This window comes from Lepisosteus platostomus, chromosome 5, assembly GCF_059453375.1.
Source record: "Lepisosteus platostomus isolate fLepPlt1 chromosome 5, fLepPlt1.hap1, whole genome shotgun sequence".
NCBI lineage: Eukaryota > Metazoa > Chordata > Actinopteri > Semionotiformes > Lepisosteidae > Lepisosteus > Lepisosteus platostomus.
Genome location: NC_142615.1, coordinates 7,617,038 through 7,634,432, shown reverse-complemented (window position 1 = coordinate 7,634,432; position 17,395 = coordinate 7,617,038). Strand labels below are relative to the sequence as shown.

At 47.1% G+C, this 17,395-nt stretch overlaps 2 non-coding genes across 2 annotated transcripts; both read right to left on the bottom strand.

Moving 5' to 3' along the window:
* Positions 1-9,599: 9,599 nt before the first annotated feature.
* trnap-ugg (transfer RNA proline (anticodon UGG)) lies at positions 9,600-9,671 on the bottom strand. Its single transcript has one exon. It is a non-coding gene; the product is annotated as a tRNA-Pro (tRNA).
* Positions 9,672-11,788: 2,117 nt separating this feature from the next.
* On the bottom strand, positions 11,789-11,860 carry trnap-agg (transfer RNA proline (anticodon AGG)). The gene has a single exon. It is a non-coding gene; the product is annotated as a tRNA-Pro (tRNA).
* Positions 11,861-17,395: the final 5,535 nt, after the last annotated feature.

Here is a 17,395-nt window from a genome sequence, read left to right as displayed (position 1 = left end):
TTTTGCTCTGCGGAGTAGTTGATGTGATAAGGTTCTAAGTAAGGCACCGATTGGTAAAAATGGGAAATTAAAATTCAAAGATGAAAATGGGACCGAGCAGTCCAGCAAAAGTACATGTACGACAAATTCAGAGAAACAAGTATAGCCTGGGTTAGAGTAAAAAAAATGTTTTATGTTCATGAACTGTAAAGCTAGGGTAATAGGTGTAAGGGAACTTGCACATAATTTATATATGATAATTAGGGGCCCATAACTATGAAGGATCTTTGTAAGTGAATCAGAATGGACAGAGGAAAGTTGAATTAGGAAAAATAAGTTTTCTGAAGAAGGGGAAACTAAGAAGAGAAGGAGAAGAACGGAAAGAAAGTGAATTGGAAAGCTTATGTAATGGAAAGAGAAATCACAGAAATAATGGGAAGCTTCAAAAAAGACTAGTCTTGAAACTAAAGAACAGCAAGCTGCAGCTAAAGTCATGACCATGCCTTCTAAAAAGAAAAAGTCTCCACCAAAACTAGAAAGCGGTCCGGAGCCAAAGCCTTTTCACTTGTTCGTGAAATGCCAATGTGCACTTTAACAGGTCCAGAAGGAACTCCAGCATATGTACATTGACATTGGTCTCCTAGTGAATTATTTGCATTAGTTAAGTCTTTTCCTAAATTGCCTGATGACCGTAAAGAATTTCGAAGAAAGGCAAGCCTTGATCTTGATTGTCTTAAGCCTAATTACAGTGACATAACCTTGTTGCTAGATTATATTGTTCCTAAAGGTTTACAACGTCCTCTAAAAAGGAGGAGGCAGATTGGCGGATATGTAACCCAAATGATGAAGAAGTATCCATCTAAATTAAACCACACGGACATGGAGAGGAAAAGTTAGGCGACCGCTTCTAAAAAGAGGTAAGGACTCCTCTTTTCTAAAAAGTCCCTTGTCCTCTCCATGTTGCTGTGGTGCTGAAGCAAGTACAACAGAAAAATGAGTTAATGGTGTATGTGTTTTTAGATGCCTGTTTTGTGAAGGTGGGGTAGAAAAAAGGGATTGCTGAAGGAATAGCGTCTCGCCCTGCCCGTGCGAAACAATCCAGGTGTTGCATCCTGGTACACGACTGCAGTATGGCTGAAGGTAGTAACTAGAACTGTACTCGCAGAAGAGCCGAAAATGGTAACTCGATTCAACTGTGTGTTTAAAGCCAGGATTTGGAACCTGGTCCGTGATCCTGAATTGTGATAGTTCGTCAGTTTGTCTCGACTGGGGGGTTCCGCGGGGCGCGTGGGAGAAGTGAAAATGGTTTGGTGTGAAGAAAAAAAAAAGTTTGATTAATCCAAAGTGAAACAAAGAAATATGTCGGACGGAATTTAGGCTGAACAGGAATGTAGAAAAGTGCATGAACATTTGGATAAAAATAAACAATATTTAGAGGAATATTTGAGAATTCAACAGAATATCATAGATGAGACACAAAAATCTCTGATGGAAAAGCTAAAAGCAATGGCTGAACGAAACGAAGTTATATATGCAGAAAAAGAAACAGCAAAAGAAGAAATAGAACGCCTTAAGAGAGAATCTAGGAGAAGGGTGGGAATTAGTGTGGAGATTTTTGAAAGAGCATTACCCACCGAAAACTGATTAGACAGCATGTCAGCAGAAGGAAGTGAGGATGTTTCAGATTTTACAGAAAGGTTTATAGCTTTATGGATATTATACTCGGGGTTAGCCGATGAGAAGGAAGTGAATGAAGATACTTCCACAGTAATAAAACAAATTTACTTGAGTGGGTTGATGTTGCTGATGATAAAACCTGATGTTGCCAAGAATGTACAACTATGCTTTCCTGATATTACGGACAGCGGAGACAGATTTGATTTAATAACTCGTGAAGCATGCATGCAGAAGTGCGAGCGCTGCAAATGGGGTAAAAAGACTCCCAAGGAGGAGAAAAGGGAGCCGCCACTTTGTTGAAATTATTGTGCGACTTTAATGTTATACCGAGATATAAAACCCCAAAGACAAAACTACTAATAAGCTGGTGTACAGTTACTAAAAAAAAGGTGTTTTTTGGAGAAATTGTAAGAAAGAGGCTTGATTTCACAATTAAAGAACATGTCAGAAGCTGAAACGAGAGCCGTGCGTGAACTAACAGTTTTAATCTAGTAAACCCCTCTGTAGCCTTCCTAAATTTATCTCAGGATTTAAATAAAAGTGAAATAATCTTACAGTGTGCAGTAACTGGGGGACACAGGAGCACAGCTGTCCTGTTTTTAGACTAAAACAGCATAAAGATGTGATATAAAGTTTTCTAACGGGTAACAGGAGGCTACAGGAGAAGGGGTGCAAGGGTTGTGTTTAAAGCAAATATAAGCTGTCACAGTCTGCTTGGGAAAAGATGTACAGTTTCAACTACTGATGTGGGTGGGGGACACCCCAGACCTATTTTAGGCCCAGACCGCAGCATTTTATAAGGAATTACTGCATGAAATAGCATTTATGTAAACTAACTCAATAGAGTTATGTGATATTGTGATTGTTTTACCTAATTACGGAATCCATAAGGCCGGGCTACTCCAAGTATTGGATCTAAAGAGGAAAAAAAGGAGTATAAAACCAACTACATGATAAAGCCAGGGTGAATGCCTTCTCAGAACGAGCTTGTCCAGTGACGTATTGGTTTAAGGGGGGTAGTGCAGTCTAAAGACAAAATTGCCTTGACCCCTGCAGCACAAACTGTTTTTGATGTTTTGAAACAAGCTTTCTTGCAGACACTGGCCCTGGACTGTATTCCCTCAGACTGATCATCTGCATGTAATCTGTCTGTAAGTGAAAGAAATGGGTTGTGAGCCGTTGTGCTGGTGCAGGAGCCTGGAGATAGGCATCGTCTGGTGGGTTATTATTATTCAGGACCCCTTGATGCGGTGGCCAAGGGGCCGTGTTTATGTGTTGTGCAGGCTACCTGCCTGGCTGTATAAACTGTGAATAATCTGGTGTAGAACTAGCAGACCGAATGAAAATATTTAATTGAAACTTGTAAATATGCTAAATGGAAAATTGTAGCAATTTATATAGACTGTATATATACATTTGGTGTATGCCACAATTTTGGATGGCAGTGAAGGAATAGGGATTTCCCCAACATGGAAGGGACTCCAATCAAGAATGCTGGGTTTGTCTCTGAACTGTTAGAAGCTTTGCAGCTACTGACTGAAGTAGCTGTGGTAAAGTATAAATCACATAATAAAGAAATGTTTCCAGTACCTCGAGGGAACAACTTTGCAGATGTAGCTGTCAGGTGCACAGTCCTGGTAGAACAGGAGTCTGAGACCCCTGTGAGACCTCTGTTGGTGAAAAGGGGACAGCTACAGGATATTCAGGATAAGGCCTCTAAAGCAGAGAAAAGGACATGGTTAGAAAAGAGTGTGGTGCTGCCAGCACACTGGACGCTCTGCATGCCCTCACAGCCTAATGCCCTTTGTAGCTCGACTAATGCACTGTGTCGGACACCTGGGTGTGAGTCAAATGGTGTGCTGGTTACCCAAACCTGGGTGGGGACCGTGTTTGAAGCAGTAGCCACTTATGTGGCATCTCAATGTGATGCTTATCAAAGGAACTCAACTACAGTTCAGGTGCAGGTGCTACAGCTCAAAAGGCCTGCTCCTGAGAAACCTTTCATGCAGTACCAAATGTTTACAACCTTGGCTCTTATAATCTGTTTTCCCAGTGGGTTGCTGTCACTGCCCCTGTGTCTACCAAACACTTGATGATGGAGATAAGCCCTTGGTGGGCACTGCCCTACCGCATGTATTATGATCAAGGGACAGGCTGTGGCTGGATTATTCGGGGTGAGATGGACTGAGATCACCCTCAGTCTGCTAGAACAGTGGAATGAAGGAACAGAAAAGATTGACTAGACATCAGACTGAAGGAACACCATGGGATGCGGGCTGGATCAAACAGAACTGTGTAATAGAGCCTGTTTGATATCATCACAGGCCAATCAACGAAACTTCCTAGAGGGATGAATTTGGCTAATGGATTGTTGAATTTGCTAATTCTCTATTGTAGTATTGTAGGTTGTTAATTGAAGAGGTGCACGGGGCTGGTGAACAGGTGCTGGACACTTGGAGACCTCCAGTAGAGGGAAGACACGACCTGATACCTGGCGAGTGGGTGTGGGTGAGGAAGATATACCCTGCCAGATGTTGCAACCCTGCTGGGAAGGACCATATCAAGTGCAACTGACTACCGACTCTGCCATCTGAGTGACAGGATGAGATCGCTGGATCTACGCATTGCGCTGACACCGAACCACTGCACCAGAGACTGAGTGAACATTATTATATTGTCACTGTTTCTGTGTTTGTTGAGCTTCCTGAGGGGGGGTGACAGTGTACCTGTTAAGTGTAAGGAGTTTTACTTTAATAAATGGGGATATGGAATCAATACTTTTTCAGTCAGCCACAAATAATAATCAGAGCTCCTGTTGGGATTGTATTGCTATAAAAGATGCTCATGGGAGTAATCCCCTTTGGTAGAGGTGATTATTTAGGTTAATTGGCATGGGTAAATAGCCCTGCTTTTAGTCTGAGTGTAACTCAGATGTATTAGAATGGAAATAACTGTATGCTCCTCGCTATAATCACAGTTTTAGGCCATTCTCTATTAGGGTGATAGACAGCTGTTTAGGTGAGCAAAGACTAAACAGTACTTGTATTCTAGACAATTATTAGCAAATTAATGACTTAGCAAAGCACATCTATGATGAAGAAAAATATATATCATAATTATAATCCAGATGATTGGGGCATTGGTGCATGGCTACAGTCTGTGCTAGGATCCTGGAGAGGGTCTCTGGTTCAATACATATTTGTGTGTCTGGTATTATTCGTTATAATCATACTGTTAATATCCTGCTGGAAAAACATGTGGACTAAAGCTGCTGCTTCTGTGCTAATTGTACGCCCTGAAGGGATCATGAAGGTCAAAAAATGATTTCATGGGAAAGGTTCTCTTATCTAGTGGCAGAACCTGATGGGTAGAACAATATAGTTTTAAGGGGGGGTTACCCTTGGGAGTGATTCCCCTAGATGCACATTATTATTATGATTTGTTTGTTCATAATAAGATGTTTTGCAGGAACGGGCCAATGAGAAATTTTACAACTTCAGCTACAATTGTTCTGCAAAATGGCACAGCTGAGGCAGTGGAACAATGTGTAGATTTTTCTAAGAGTTATTACTCTTCTGGTGAAAGACTTCAGGAAAAAGAAGTGGTGTTCACTCAGGTGGAGGGGGCCGTACCAAGGCTGCTGACCACTGCGACTGCTGTGAAAGTCACGGAAAGGGTGCCCTGAATTCATGCCTCCCACTGTAAAAGGGTCACAAACGAACTGAGCAAAGCGCAGGAGTGATGTCTCCACAGGGATAGATGGGGATCACATGCTTGGGACTGATGTGCCCAGCCTTTTTCCTTTTTATGTGGAAGCCTGTCACCACCCAGAAAGAGGAAGAATCTAAATGCGAAGCCTCTTTGTATACAAACTGGCTGAATGAAACTGATAATGAGGGGGATATGAGTAATTTGTGGTATAAACTTATAAATCATACTGTAAAGTTAAAGAAATTTAATGCATCTTGTTATGTATGTGCTTTAATGCCTCATTCTACAGCTTCACCCATTTCTCTCCTGGTTAGAATCACTGTTTGGGCCAGGGGGAATGTTTTTCTTTAAGTTACTAACACCGATTATAGTAGCTGTGATACTTGTCTTCCTGTTTTTGTGTTGCTGTACGACATATTATTCCAATGCTTTGAAATATGGTAATGAATATGTTTGCGTATCAGTATGTTCTGATAAGAACGCAAGAATCCGAAGTATGGGAGCCCCCTGGGAGTCCATATTGTAACGCCCTCGCCTGGTGGTGAGGAGGAAGCGCCCCTAGGCGCTCGTAGTACCGCTGGGCATGCTGGGAGTGGTAGCCGGGGAGAGTCTGAGGGTCAGCACGATGACCAGCGGCTGACCCTACCTGTGTAAATAATGTCCTAGTAATTCTAGTGCCCTGTGTAGTCCTGTAAAAGTATAGTGTGTTGTTAGGTAATTACCACCCTAAATATGTGTACGTGTTCCGTCAGTCTCCTCATGTGTGTGTAGATCCTGTGTTTGGTTTTGTGTGGTTGTAAATGAATAAAGCTAATGTTTGTTTGGGTGGGACGGGCTCTCCTCCAAGCTCTACAGACACTTTCAGCAGTCCCTGGGGCCCCTCCTTCTGGAGGTGTTCCAGGAGATTGCCAGGACCGGCGCTCTGACCCCATCTATGAGAAGGGGGGTGATCTCTCTTGTCTACAAAAAGCAGGGGGATCCCTCCCTTTTGAAAAACTTTCGCCCGATCAGTCTGTTGAACACAGACTATAAGATACTAACTCGTGTTCTCTCCCTCAGGCTCGGGAAGGTTCTGCCCAGGATCCTGTCGCCTTCGCAGACCTACTGCGTCAAGTGGAGAGACATCGCGGACACGGTGTGCTCCATCAGAGATGTTGTGGACCTTATGCGGGAGCAGCCGAGGGGTGGATACGTCCTGAAACTGGACCAGGAGAAGGCCTTCGACAGGGTGGAGCATTCCTTCCTGTTTGAGGTCTTGAAGAGCTTTGGCTTCGGCGAGGCCTTCATCTCCTGGGTGAGGCTCGTGTACAAGGGGATCGTGAGCTGTGTCAAGGTGAATGGTTCCCTCACGAGCTTCTTTCCAGTGACCTTGCCTGGGGGCACCGCCACCTCGTTGATCTACCAATATGCTGACGACACCAGACTGACGTTGGCAGAGGTGGCGGAGATCTCGGCCATTTTAGAGGTGGTGCAGGCCTACTGCGCTGCCTCGGGCGCCAAGGTAAACTTGGAGAAGTCTGAGGTCATGCCGGTGGGGAGGGCAGACCTTGCCCCGCTCTTCGGTTACCCTTTCAGGGTTGAGACGGGTCACCTGAAGGTCCTTGGCATCTACATTAACGCTGATGAGCAGGCCACTGGGCTTCTCCTGTGGAAGGAGAAGCTCATTAAGATGAGGGCAAATTAAATCGGTGGAGACACAGGTCCCTGACCCTAAAGGGAAGGGTCCTGCTCGTTAACACACTGTGCCTGTCCCTCTTGTGGTACCCACTTTCTGTGATGCCTCTTCCTGAACGGGTACAGAATGAGATTAGGCAACTGGTGGTGGGATTCGTGTGGGAGGGGAAGCCTCCGCGGGTCACTCATGACACCCTCATTGGGAAAATCTCCAGGGGTGGGCTGAAGCTGTGTGATGTAGGCCTGAAGCTGAAAAGCTTTAGGCTGAAAGTAGTGAAGAAGTTCCTTGACCTGGATAATGTCAGCATTTGGAAGATTGGTATGGGAAGCTACCTCGAGACTTGCGGGGGCTTGGGGCAGGAGACTCTCCTGGTGAGGCTGACTCCGGGGTTGATAAAACATCTGCCCTCCTTTTACAGGGAGGTCCTGCTGGCGAGGGGGTAGTTCATGTCCCAGCATGTGTCCTACATGCCGGAGACCCGGGCCCAGATTCTGGAACAACCTCTGTTCCTCGACCCCCTGCTGGTGTCTCGATGGAACAGGCAGCTCTACGAGGCTGGCATATCCAAGGTCAAGGATCTTCTTTATGAAGTAAAGGACGGATTTCTGCCCACCCAGGCTATTGTCGACGCTGTGCGAGAGGTCGACGACGAGCTGCCTGTCAGTAAGATCCGTCAGGATTACGAGCAGCTCAAACTCGGTCTCCCGGACAGTTGGCTGGAGAAGCTCCATCTACAAGACGGGGCAGCAGGCCCGGCCTGGCCGGAGCTGAGGGTGAAGTGGGGGGACCGTGGGGTGGACCTCCTGGGGTTCACCACCAGCATGTTCTACAGGCTGATGGTGGCGAAACGCTTCAGCGTGCCGGTCTCAGAGGTGTTCTGGGGTAAGATCTTCCCCCAGCTCGAGCCAGGGCGTACTTGACGGATCTGCTGGATGGCCTGTTTCGCTCTGTTCGAGGAGCTGTTCTTGACGGGGTGCCCTGGAAAGAGCTGTTCCTCTTTGGGTACCGCGGGTCTGAGAGGGGGGTTAACGCCATTTTAGTGAACCTCCTCCTCAGCCTAACGAGGACAGCTGTCTGGGAGAGGAGGAACCTCATGATGTACAATGGCCTGAAGCCAGACCTTGTCAGGCTGTGCATTGCCAGGGTGAAGGACTGCTTCTCTCTCAGCCTGGCCTACCGCAGGGCTGAGAGGCGGATGGCCGACTTTCGCAGGATCTTCTTAAAAAATAACATCTTTGTGGACCTGCGGGAGGAAGGCCTGTACTTCCGGCTCTGAGATGGGGGTGTCTTTGAACAAAAGACACACACGGCTCCACCCTTTTCCACCCCTGAATAGCATTGGCGAGTTGAATAGCATTCAATTCACATCGAATAGCATTGGCCCCTGAATAGCCCCTGAATAGCATTGGCGTAGCTCAGCACTGGGCCACTGGGCACAATTTCCCACCGTTTCCAGAGTGTAGTGGTTATCACGTTAGCCTCACATGTGGAATGTCCCCAGTTCAAAACAGAGCAGCTTTTTTTGTTGCCACGCACACTGTTTGGGGATTCGCCTAGCGCTGTGATTGAACAGACCCACTCACCTCTTAGTGTGGCGGGATCTGCACAGTGCATGTCGCAGCGCTTTCTGCTTTCACTTCAATGTGCTTCCTGATGTCGAGTCGTGTGCTGTGCAGAGGCTCTGAAAGCGAGAGCAATGAAAAAGTGCACAGCGCTGTGAAAGAAAACACAGAGAAGTGAAAGGCAGTCCTTTCTCTAAGACCGGGGTAAAGTTAGCTTGAAGTTCAAAAATGATTTTGGCACACCTGTAGTGCTTTCGCGAAATCTCTTAGAGTTACAAAAACACTTGCTTTGTGTATAAAATGCATTATGAATGCTTTCTCAGCCTTCACTTTGCCATTTTTATGTCTTTTTTTTACCACGCTCAAATATTGTTTTGTCCATATCTTCACAATGGAAGCACAGAACGTCTTCAAACCAAATGCATTTTAAAGACCACAACTTGTGGAAATTTCCACATTCTCTACATCAAACTTTCAGTGAGCTAATTTCGTTTTTCATCGATGCGTAATTACGCACTAACTGGAACCCGGGGGACCGCTGTGTGCACATGTTCACAATGCGAGACATACTGTTCAATACGGCTTCATGCGAAAAACCCGTATATGACCTTAGGAAGCAGAACAGTGCAGTGCAGAACAGTGCAGTCTCCAATTACCCAGACTGTAAGATGTTCAGCGAGCCGCACACGTTTCGGTGGCTGAGAGAGGGCAGTTTTTGCTTCTGCATTTCCCAAGTAAGGACGCATGACAACAAGCGATCGCGGTGCTCATCTACGACACAGTGGTGATGAGTTTTCAGTACGTGTTCTTTTGAATGAGCAATGAGGTTGCCGCCTTGGACAGCTGACTGCACGCTCTCATTGTGCCACGTGATGAGAATTCACCAGGCTCGTTCAGTCATTAGTCACATTCCATCGTTTGCCATAAGCAGACGCTGCGAAGTGATGTGGATATCAGTTCCCAGTCTTGTGGAAGAGGAGGAAAAGAGCACACGAGGGCTCGTCCGGGAGTTGAACCCGGGACCTCTCGCACCCAAAGCGAGAATCATACCACTAGACCAACGAGCCACAGCAGCACTTTCCATTTCAGTCTGTCAGCGAGCTTGAGGATGGGGAGAGGCGCCATTCGCTCGTCCAGTCAGACCTTCATCAATAAGTCAAGAAAGCTGCAATTACATGACTGCCTTGCAGACGAAGGGCAGTGAACTGTGCCCGGTAAGAGGGGAACAAGCGGCACTAGGTGACGCCGAGGCATAAGTCCCAGCGAGGGGGGTTGGCTTGTATGGTACAGCGCTTGCTTTGCATGTGGGAGATAGCAGGATCAATTCCCGCATCCTCCAGGTGTGTGCTTAGAGCTTGATGTGCCGAAAGGTGTCCTTTAGCCTGTGGTCTCGCCTTACATGGAGAGCATCGTGCAGCTGTCCAGCGTTTCGCAGCCACGCCCCCTTTTCATCTTCTCTCTGGCTTAAGCGTCACTCCGCCCCTCTCTCTTGACATTTCATGTCAGCATGTCAGAAGTCCGAGTGACATTTTTAATGGCTGAGTGAGGGCACGATGCTGAAGCAGAGAGGCCACTTCAGCCACAGAGACTTGTGCTAGGTGAGATCTGAAAGACGGACTCGCAACAGAAACAGACCAAAAATGTATCGGTGAGATCAAAAGGCAAATGCAACATTCAGCAGAGGGCGTCTAAAGATTAGGGAACGGGCGACTGAAATCCATGTGAGGCAAACTTTCCGGTGTGTGTACTGCAGCTGGGCTTGTTGGCGTAATTGGTAGTGCGTCAGTCTCGTCATCTGAAGGGCCTGAGTTTGATCCTCACACGGGGCAGGGCTGCTTCCTCTCTTGCTCTTTTCAAACACTTGCGGCAACTGTTCGCTCATAACCACGTCTGGAATGCGTGACCTTTACACGGGCGAGAAGCAACGCCGCATCCCTTTTCTAAAGAACATTCACATTCAGAAATAAGTCAAGAAATTTGCCATTACTTTCGCTCGCACTGCTGTCAGCCTGCCCATGTTGCCAAAGAAAGATTCACTCGGCGTCAACATGACAGAACAGCGATCACTTGAAAACAATGTTCCACACTCCGTAAGCAAGAACTTCAGTGTTTGCAGTCACCCGATATGCCGATAGTCAAAGGAGCGCAAAACACGAAGCGTCAAAAGACAAGATGAGTTGATGGAAAGAGCGTTGAATTGATGAGCACAAAAGTTCAGCTCGTACAATAGGCAACGAAGGTCTCAGCGTCGTCATCGCACTTGAAAGGACTGCCTTGCAGACCAAGGGCAGTGGGCGGTGCCCGGTAAGAGGGGCAGAGGCGGTAAGACATGATGCCGAGACGCATGAAGCGAGGGGGATTAGCTCAAATGGTAGAGCGCTCGCTTAGCATGCAAGAGGTAGCGGGATCGATGCCCGCATCCTCCAGGTCTGAGTTTGGATCTCCGGAAGCCCGGTGCTCTTGTTTAGCTTCTGCGACTTCTGACAGGTGCTCCTCCGTTGCGGAGAGAATGTCCTTCAGTTGTCAAGCGTTGAAGGGCCACACCTCCTTCCCAACCTCAGTCTGCACTGAGTGCGTCTCCGGCATTTTCTCGTCCAATTTGTCAGCTTAGCAAGTGAAAAGTATATCCGAGTGAAAACAGTGCTGATAATACTCTCACGAATTGTTAGAAGACGTGCTTTTGATCATCGATTGCTTAACAATCACATTCGTTCGACTTGAGCCATCAAGCTCGTAGTTTTCCTTCAAATCTTGAAAGCTCTCAGTGAGAACATCATAGGCTGCAGGACGCCCCGTAACTTGATTACTTCAACAGAAAGAAGAGCAGACAGCTCGACAAATATGTGAGGCGCAGAGAGCGCAAGGCGAGCCGCACACGTTTCGGTGGCTGAGAGAGGGCAGTTTTTGCTTCTGCATTTCCCAAGTAAGGACGCATGACAACAAGCGATCGCGGTGCTCATCTACGACACAGTGGTGATGAGTTTTCAGTACGTGTTCTTTTGAACGAGCAATGAGGTTGCCGCCTTGGACAGCTGACTGCACGCTCTCATTGTGCCACGTGATGAGAATTCACCAGGCTCGTTCAGTCATTAGTCACATTCCATCGTTTGCCATAAGCAGACGCTGCGAAGTGATGTGGATATCAGTTCCCAGTCTTGTGGAAGAGGAGGAAAAGAGCACACGAGGGCTCGTCCGGGAGTTGAACCCGGGACCTCTCGCACCCTAAGCGAGAATCATACCACTAGACCAACGAGCCACAGCAGCGCTTTCCATTTCAATCTGTCAGCGAGCTTGAGGATGGGGAGAGGCGCCATTCGCTCGTCCAGTCAGACCTTCATCAATAAGTCAAGAAAGCTGCAATTACACGACTGCCTTGCAGACGAAGGGCAGTGAACTGTGCCCGGTAAGAGGGGAACAAGCGGCACTAGGTGACGCCGAGGCATAAGTCCCAGCGAGGGGGGTTGGCTTGTATGGTACAGCGCTTGCTTTGCATGTGGGAGATAGCAGGATCAATTCCCGCATCCTCCAGGTGTGTGCTTAGAGCTTGATGTGCCGAAAGGCGTCCTTTAGCCTGTGGTCCCGCCTTACATGGAGAGCATCATGCAGCTGTCAAGCGTTTCGCAGCCACGCCCCCTTTTCATCTTCTCTCTGGCTTAAGCGTCACTCCGCCCCTCTCTCTTGACATTTCATGTCAGCATGTCAGAAGTCCGAGTGACATTTTTAATGGCTGAGTGAGGGCACGATGCTGAAGCAGAGAGGCCACTTCAGCCACAGAGACTTGTGCTAGGTGAGATCTGAAAGACGGACTCGCAACAGAAACAGACCAAAAATGTATCGGTGAGATCAAAAGGCAAATGCAACATTCAGCAGAGGGCGTCTAAAGATTAGGGAACGGGCGACTGAAATCCATGTGAGGCAAACTTTCCGGTGTGTGTACTGCAGCTGGGCTTGTTGGCGTAATTGGTAGTGCGTCAGTCTCGTCATCTGAAGGGCCTGAGTTTGATCCTCACACGGGGCAGGGCTGCTTCCTCTCTTGCTCTTTTCAAACACTTGCGGCAACTGTTCGCTCATAACCACGTCTGGAATGCGTGACCTTTACACGGGCGAGAAGCAACGCCGCATCCCTTTTCTAAAGAACATTCACATTCAGAAATAAGTCAAGAAATTTGCCATTACTTTCGCTCGCACTGCTGTCAGCCTGCCCATGTTGCCAAAGAAAGATTCACTCGGCGTCAACATGACAGAACAGCGATCACTTGAAAACAATGTTCCACACTCCGTAAGCAAGAACTTCAGTGTTTGCAGTCACCCGATATGCCGATAGTCAAAGGAGCGCAAAACACGAAGCGTCAAAAGACAAGATGAGTTGATGGAAAGAGCGTTGAATTGATGAGCACAAAAGTTCAGCTCGTACAATAGGCAACGAAGGTCCCGGCGTTGTCATCGCATTTGAAAGGACTGCCTTGCAGACTAAGGGCAGTTGGAGGTTGCTGTTTTGAGACGGAGGCATTGGGATGGTGGGCCGAGATCTATTCTTCTTAAGGAATTCTTCATCGTGAAAGATCGGTCCACAGGTCATCCAAAGAACTCAGGGAATCATGTGCTACTGAATGGAGTGAAGTGCTGAAACACATGACATGCCCCCTTGATCTCACGTGCTGCAACATGCACAGCTACCGTCCACACCAGGCAGTGGGGCTTCAGCAGAATTTGCTACGCCACCTGCAATTACATATCCAGCTGCACACATATACATGGCCCTTCTTTCGTTTTCAGGATCTCAAAAAAAAGCTTAGCTTGGTTTTCCTGCCACCTGATTGACCTCATCTCCCTCAGAATGTGCCCCGCCACATTCATTGCTGAAGCAGGACGGAGGCTAACGGACATGTCAGAACAGTGAGGTTCAACGATCTCTCCAAAATATTGTGGTTGTAGTGGAAGAGATATGTTTTAAATTGTACCTTGGTATTTCAAACTCTCTCTAGAATGTTATCCATTTCTATTTTATTTTGACAGGAACTGTTAAAAGGCTAATGACACTAGATGAAAAGAGAAAAAAGAAAACACAACGTTTCAGCCGTGGAGGCTTCTTCAGGTGTGAGGGCTCCACGGCTGAAATGTTGTATTTTCTTTCTTTTCTTTTAAGCATGGAATAGACCTATTACTTGTTCCTTTGCAGCCTACACATGGTGATGCAGCTCCCCACCTGAACTGCTAATGATACTAGATGCCTGGTAGTTTGTGGTACTTGGTTATCGTCTTATGTGTGCTCAAACTGCATATGTGTTGTAGCAGCGAGGCTTATTAATAAGAAAGAATTAAGTGTTCTGAGCCTTCCCAAATGAGGCCCCATCTCTGTTCATCTCTGTGGTGCAGCGGCCCAGCACTGAGCTTCGCCAATGTGATTCAGCTGCTTCCAGTGCCTTTATTGGAGTGCGCTGATGGACCGTGCTCTCTCTCCAGAGACCAGCACGCCTGTCATGGACGGAGCAGGAAAGGCGGCGCCACATTCTACAGCCCTCTCCACGCAATCGATGAAATCGGGCTACTGAAGTGGAGAAAATCGCCTCTCCAGAAAGTGCAAATATCATCTTGGAGACTATAAATCCTATTGCCGAAGGTCAGCCCTGTCTACCAGAGTAACCCTCCCACAGCGATGATCAGCTCGTCTCACACGCGAGAAGTTTCGGTTGGAAACAAGCGCCCCCTCTTCTCGCACGTTTTGCACGTTCGAGTAGTTTTAATGCGGCTCTTTCGTACACGGTGCTGATCTTTTGGAAAGCAGGAGGCAAAACCGAGTCGAACCCGGGCCGCCTGGGTAAAAACCAGGAACCCTAACCGCTAGACCATATGGCAGCGAACAGCCATGCTGTTCCCGGCATCATCCGAGCAAACTACGTAAATATGAGAAAACACGCAAGAGAGTTGTCACTCAGAGTGTCGAAGGGTCGATGTATACTGGGGCTCAGTTGAAATGCAACGTCAGGACTTTTCCAAATTATGTCACACGAAGAGAGCACAGCCTTTTCCACCCTGCCATGCGTGTATCGGTAACTCCCCGTGATCGTATAGTGGTCAGTACTTTGCGTTGTGGCCGCAACAACCCCGGTTCGAATCCAGGTCACGGCAGAATAGGGGCGTCTGCTTTTACTACTTGCACGAATGAAGGCAAAAAAAAGCCAATCGATGTGAACGAACGGCGCTTTACAGAGGAGTACTGCCTGACTGGATCGTTGATGAGCGACAGAGGCCACTCCGACCCCTTCTTGGTTTTCTTCAATGACTTACTAAGGATCTTCTTCACATTCGCCCATGCAGGGGAAGCCAGTTACACCAAAGCAAACGCAGGAAAGTGCATTTCAAGCAGAGACCAGGAGGGACTTGTTTACACTGAGAGTGGGTGGAGAATGGAACAATGCGCCCAGCCCTGTTGCTGGAGCCGATTCTTGATGAGATTTTGGGCTCACTAAGAGGCCCCCTCTGGATGCTATTCTTTCTGTTGTTCTTGCAGGTCCTGCGCTGCTTTTGAGCCGACAGAGCTCATCCTGGTCTGTCGGCACAGCCCAATTGCAAATGATCAGCTCCGCATACAGAAGGAACGTGCATTTGGTACAAGAGTGCATGAAGGCACCGGAAATACATTGGGAACAAATGACCGGTCGCTCAAGACCTCTGTGAAGTACAGGAGCTTGCAAGAAGCAGCTGTTTCCGCCCGGTCTCAAACTGGGGACCATTCGCATGTGAGGCGAACGTGATAACCACTACACTACGGAAACGGTTGTAAACCGTGCCCAGCGGCCCAGTGCTGAGCTTCGCCAATGAGATTCAGCTGCTTCCATTGCCTTTATTGGAGTGCGCTGATGGACCGTGCTCTCTCTCCAGAGACCAGTACGCCTGTACCGGGGTAAAGTTAGCTTGAAGTTCGAAAACGATTTTGGCATGCCTGTAGCGCTTTCGCGAAATCTCTTAGAGTTACAAAAACACATGCTTTGTGTATAAAATACATTGTGAATGCTTTCTCAGCCTTCACTTTGTCATTTTTATGACATTTTTTTGACCATGCTCACATTTTCTCTTGTCCATATCTTTGCAATAGAAGCACAGAACGGCTTCGAACCAAATGCATTTTAAAGACCACAACTTGTGGATATTTCAACAGCCTCTACACCAAACTATCAGTGAGCTAATCATCTTTTTTAAAACCTCCAGTTTTTCATCGATGCGTAATTACACACTAACTGGAACCCGGGGACTGCTGTGTGCACACGTTCACAACGCGAGAAATACTGTTCAATACGGTTTCGTGCGAAAAACCCATATATGACCATAGGAAGCAGAACAGCGCAGTCTCCAATTAGCCAGACTGTAAGCACGGGAATAAAGCTTTGTTTGATTTCTGAAACCCTTCCTTTACGTTCTATTTTCATTCAGGTGTGGTTCAACTATATTGACAATACTACTGACAGCAGGAAGTTTAAAATATTCTTTTCTCAGCAGCTTATTAAAAACAGCTCCCATGATGTTCAAACCGACTTTTTACACAGAACACTGACACAGCTTTGTGTTCTGAATCTCTTTTTCTCGTGCTTTTATTTAATGTGGCACAATGCACTGGTATAGGGGTATTTTGTTAACAAACCAATAGCATTTAAACCACAGCACCCACAATGCTGCAAGTAAGTGTTTTGCACACTAAGCAGGTCCTCTGACTTTTCCCAGCTTTGTTTTGGTTTTTTTAAGATAACAGTACAGGTAAGACACTGGGATAGGGGGGTCGTCTTCATGGCTCAATAGCATTTCAAATACAACAGCCACACTGCTGAAACCAAGTGTTTTACACACCAGTCTAGCCCCCTAACCTTATACAACCTTGCTGTGGCTGTGGCACCTTTCTTTATTTTTTTATGATTTTTTGAAGATAACACTACAGGTAATACACTGGGACAGGTGGGTCGTCTTCATGGCTCAATAGAATTTCAAATACAACAGCCACACTGCTGAAACTAAGTGTTTTACACACCACACAGGCCCCCTAACCTTATGCAACCTTGCTGTGGCTGTGGCCCCTTTCTTTATTTTTTTATGAGGTTTTCAATATGGCACCATTAGACAGGCGGTACATGGGGATAGGGGGGTGCTATTCACGAGTCAATAGCTCTTCAAGCACAACAGCCACAGTGCTGCAACCAGGTGTTTTACACCAGACATTTCACCTAACCTTATACAACCTCGCTTTGAGTTGTAGAACATTTCTTTATTTTTTTTTACTGTAATCAAGTGTTGTGCTCACTAGTCAGGCCTCCTGACCTTTCACAATCATGCTTTGTTGTGTGCAACTTTAATTATCTTTTTAGGATTTTTTGAACATGGCAACTTCCACCGAGATGGGTGGGGGGTGTTGGGGTGCTCTTCAATAGCTTTTTCATCTATACACACAAATGGATGTAACCAAGACACTCAGAACCTGTCACGCAGGGGCTGACTGCTGAGGATAGGGATCCAATGCGGTGCCCTTGGTAGGGTTGGCGTGAGACACAGGCATAATCGGAGTAAACAGGCAGGGGTCCGAGTCCGGGAAGGCGTAGTACAGGCATAGGCACAGAATCGACAGGCGAAGGCGTAGTCGAGGTACTGGCAGGGGTCGGAGTCCGGGAAGGCGTAGAAGTTGCGTCGGTAGACAGAGGTGTAAACGAAGAGACAGGCTTGGGTCAGGATCCGAGAAAGCGTAAAACAGGCGAAGGTACAAAATCGAGTGGCTAAAGCGGTAGTCGGAAAAGCGGGGTCGAGGTCC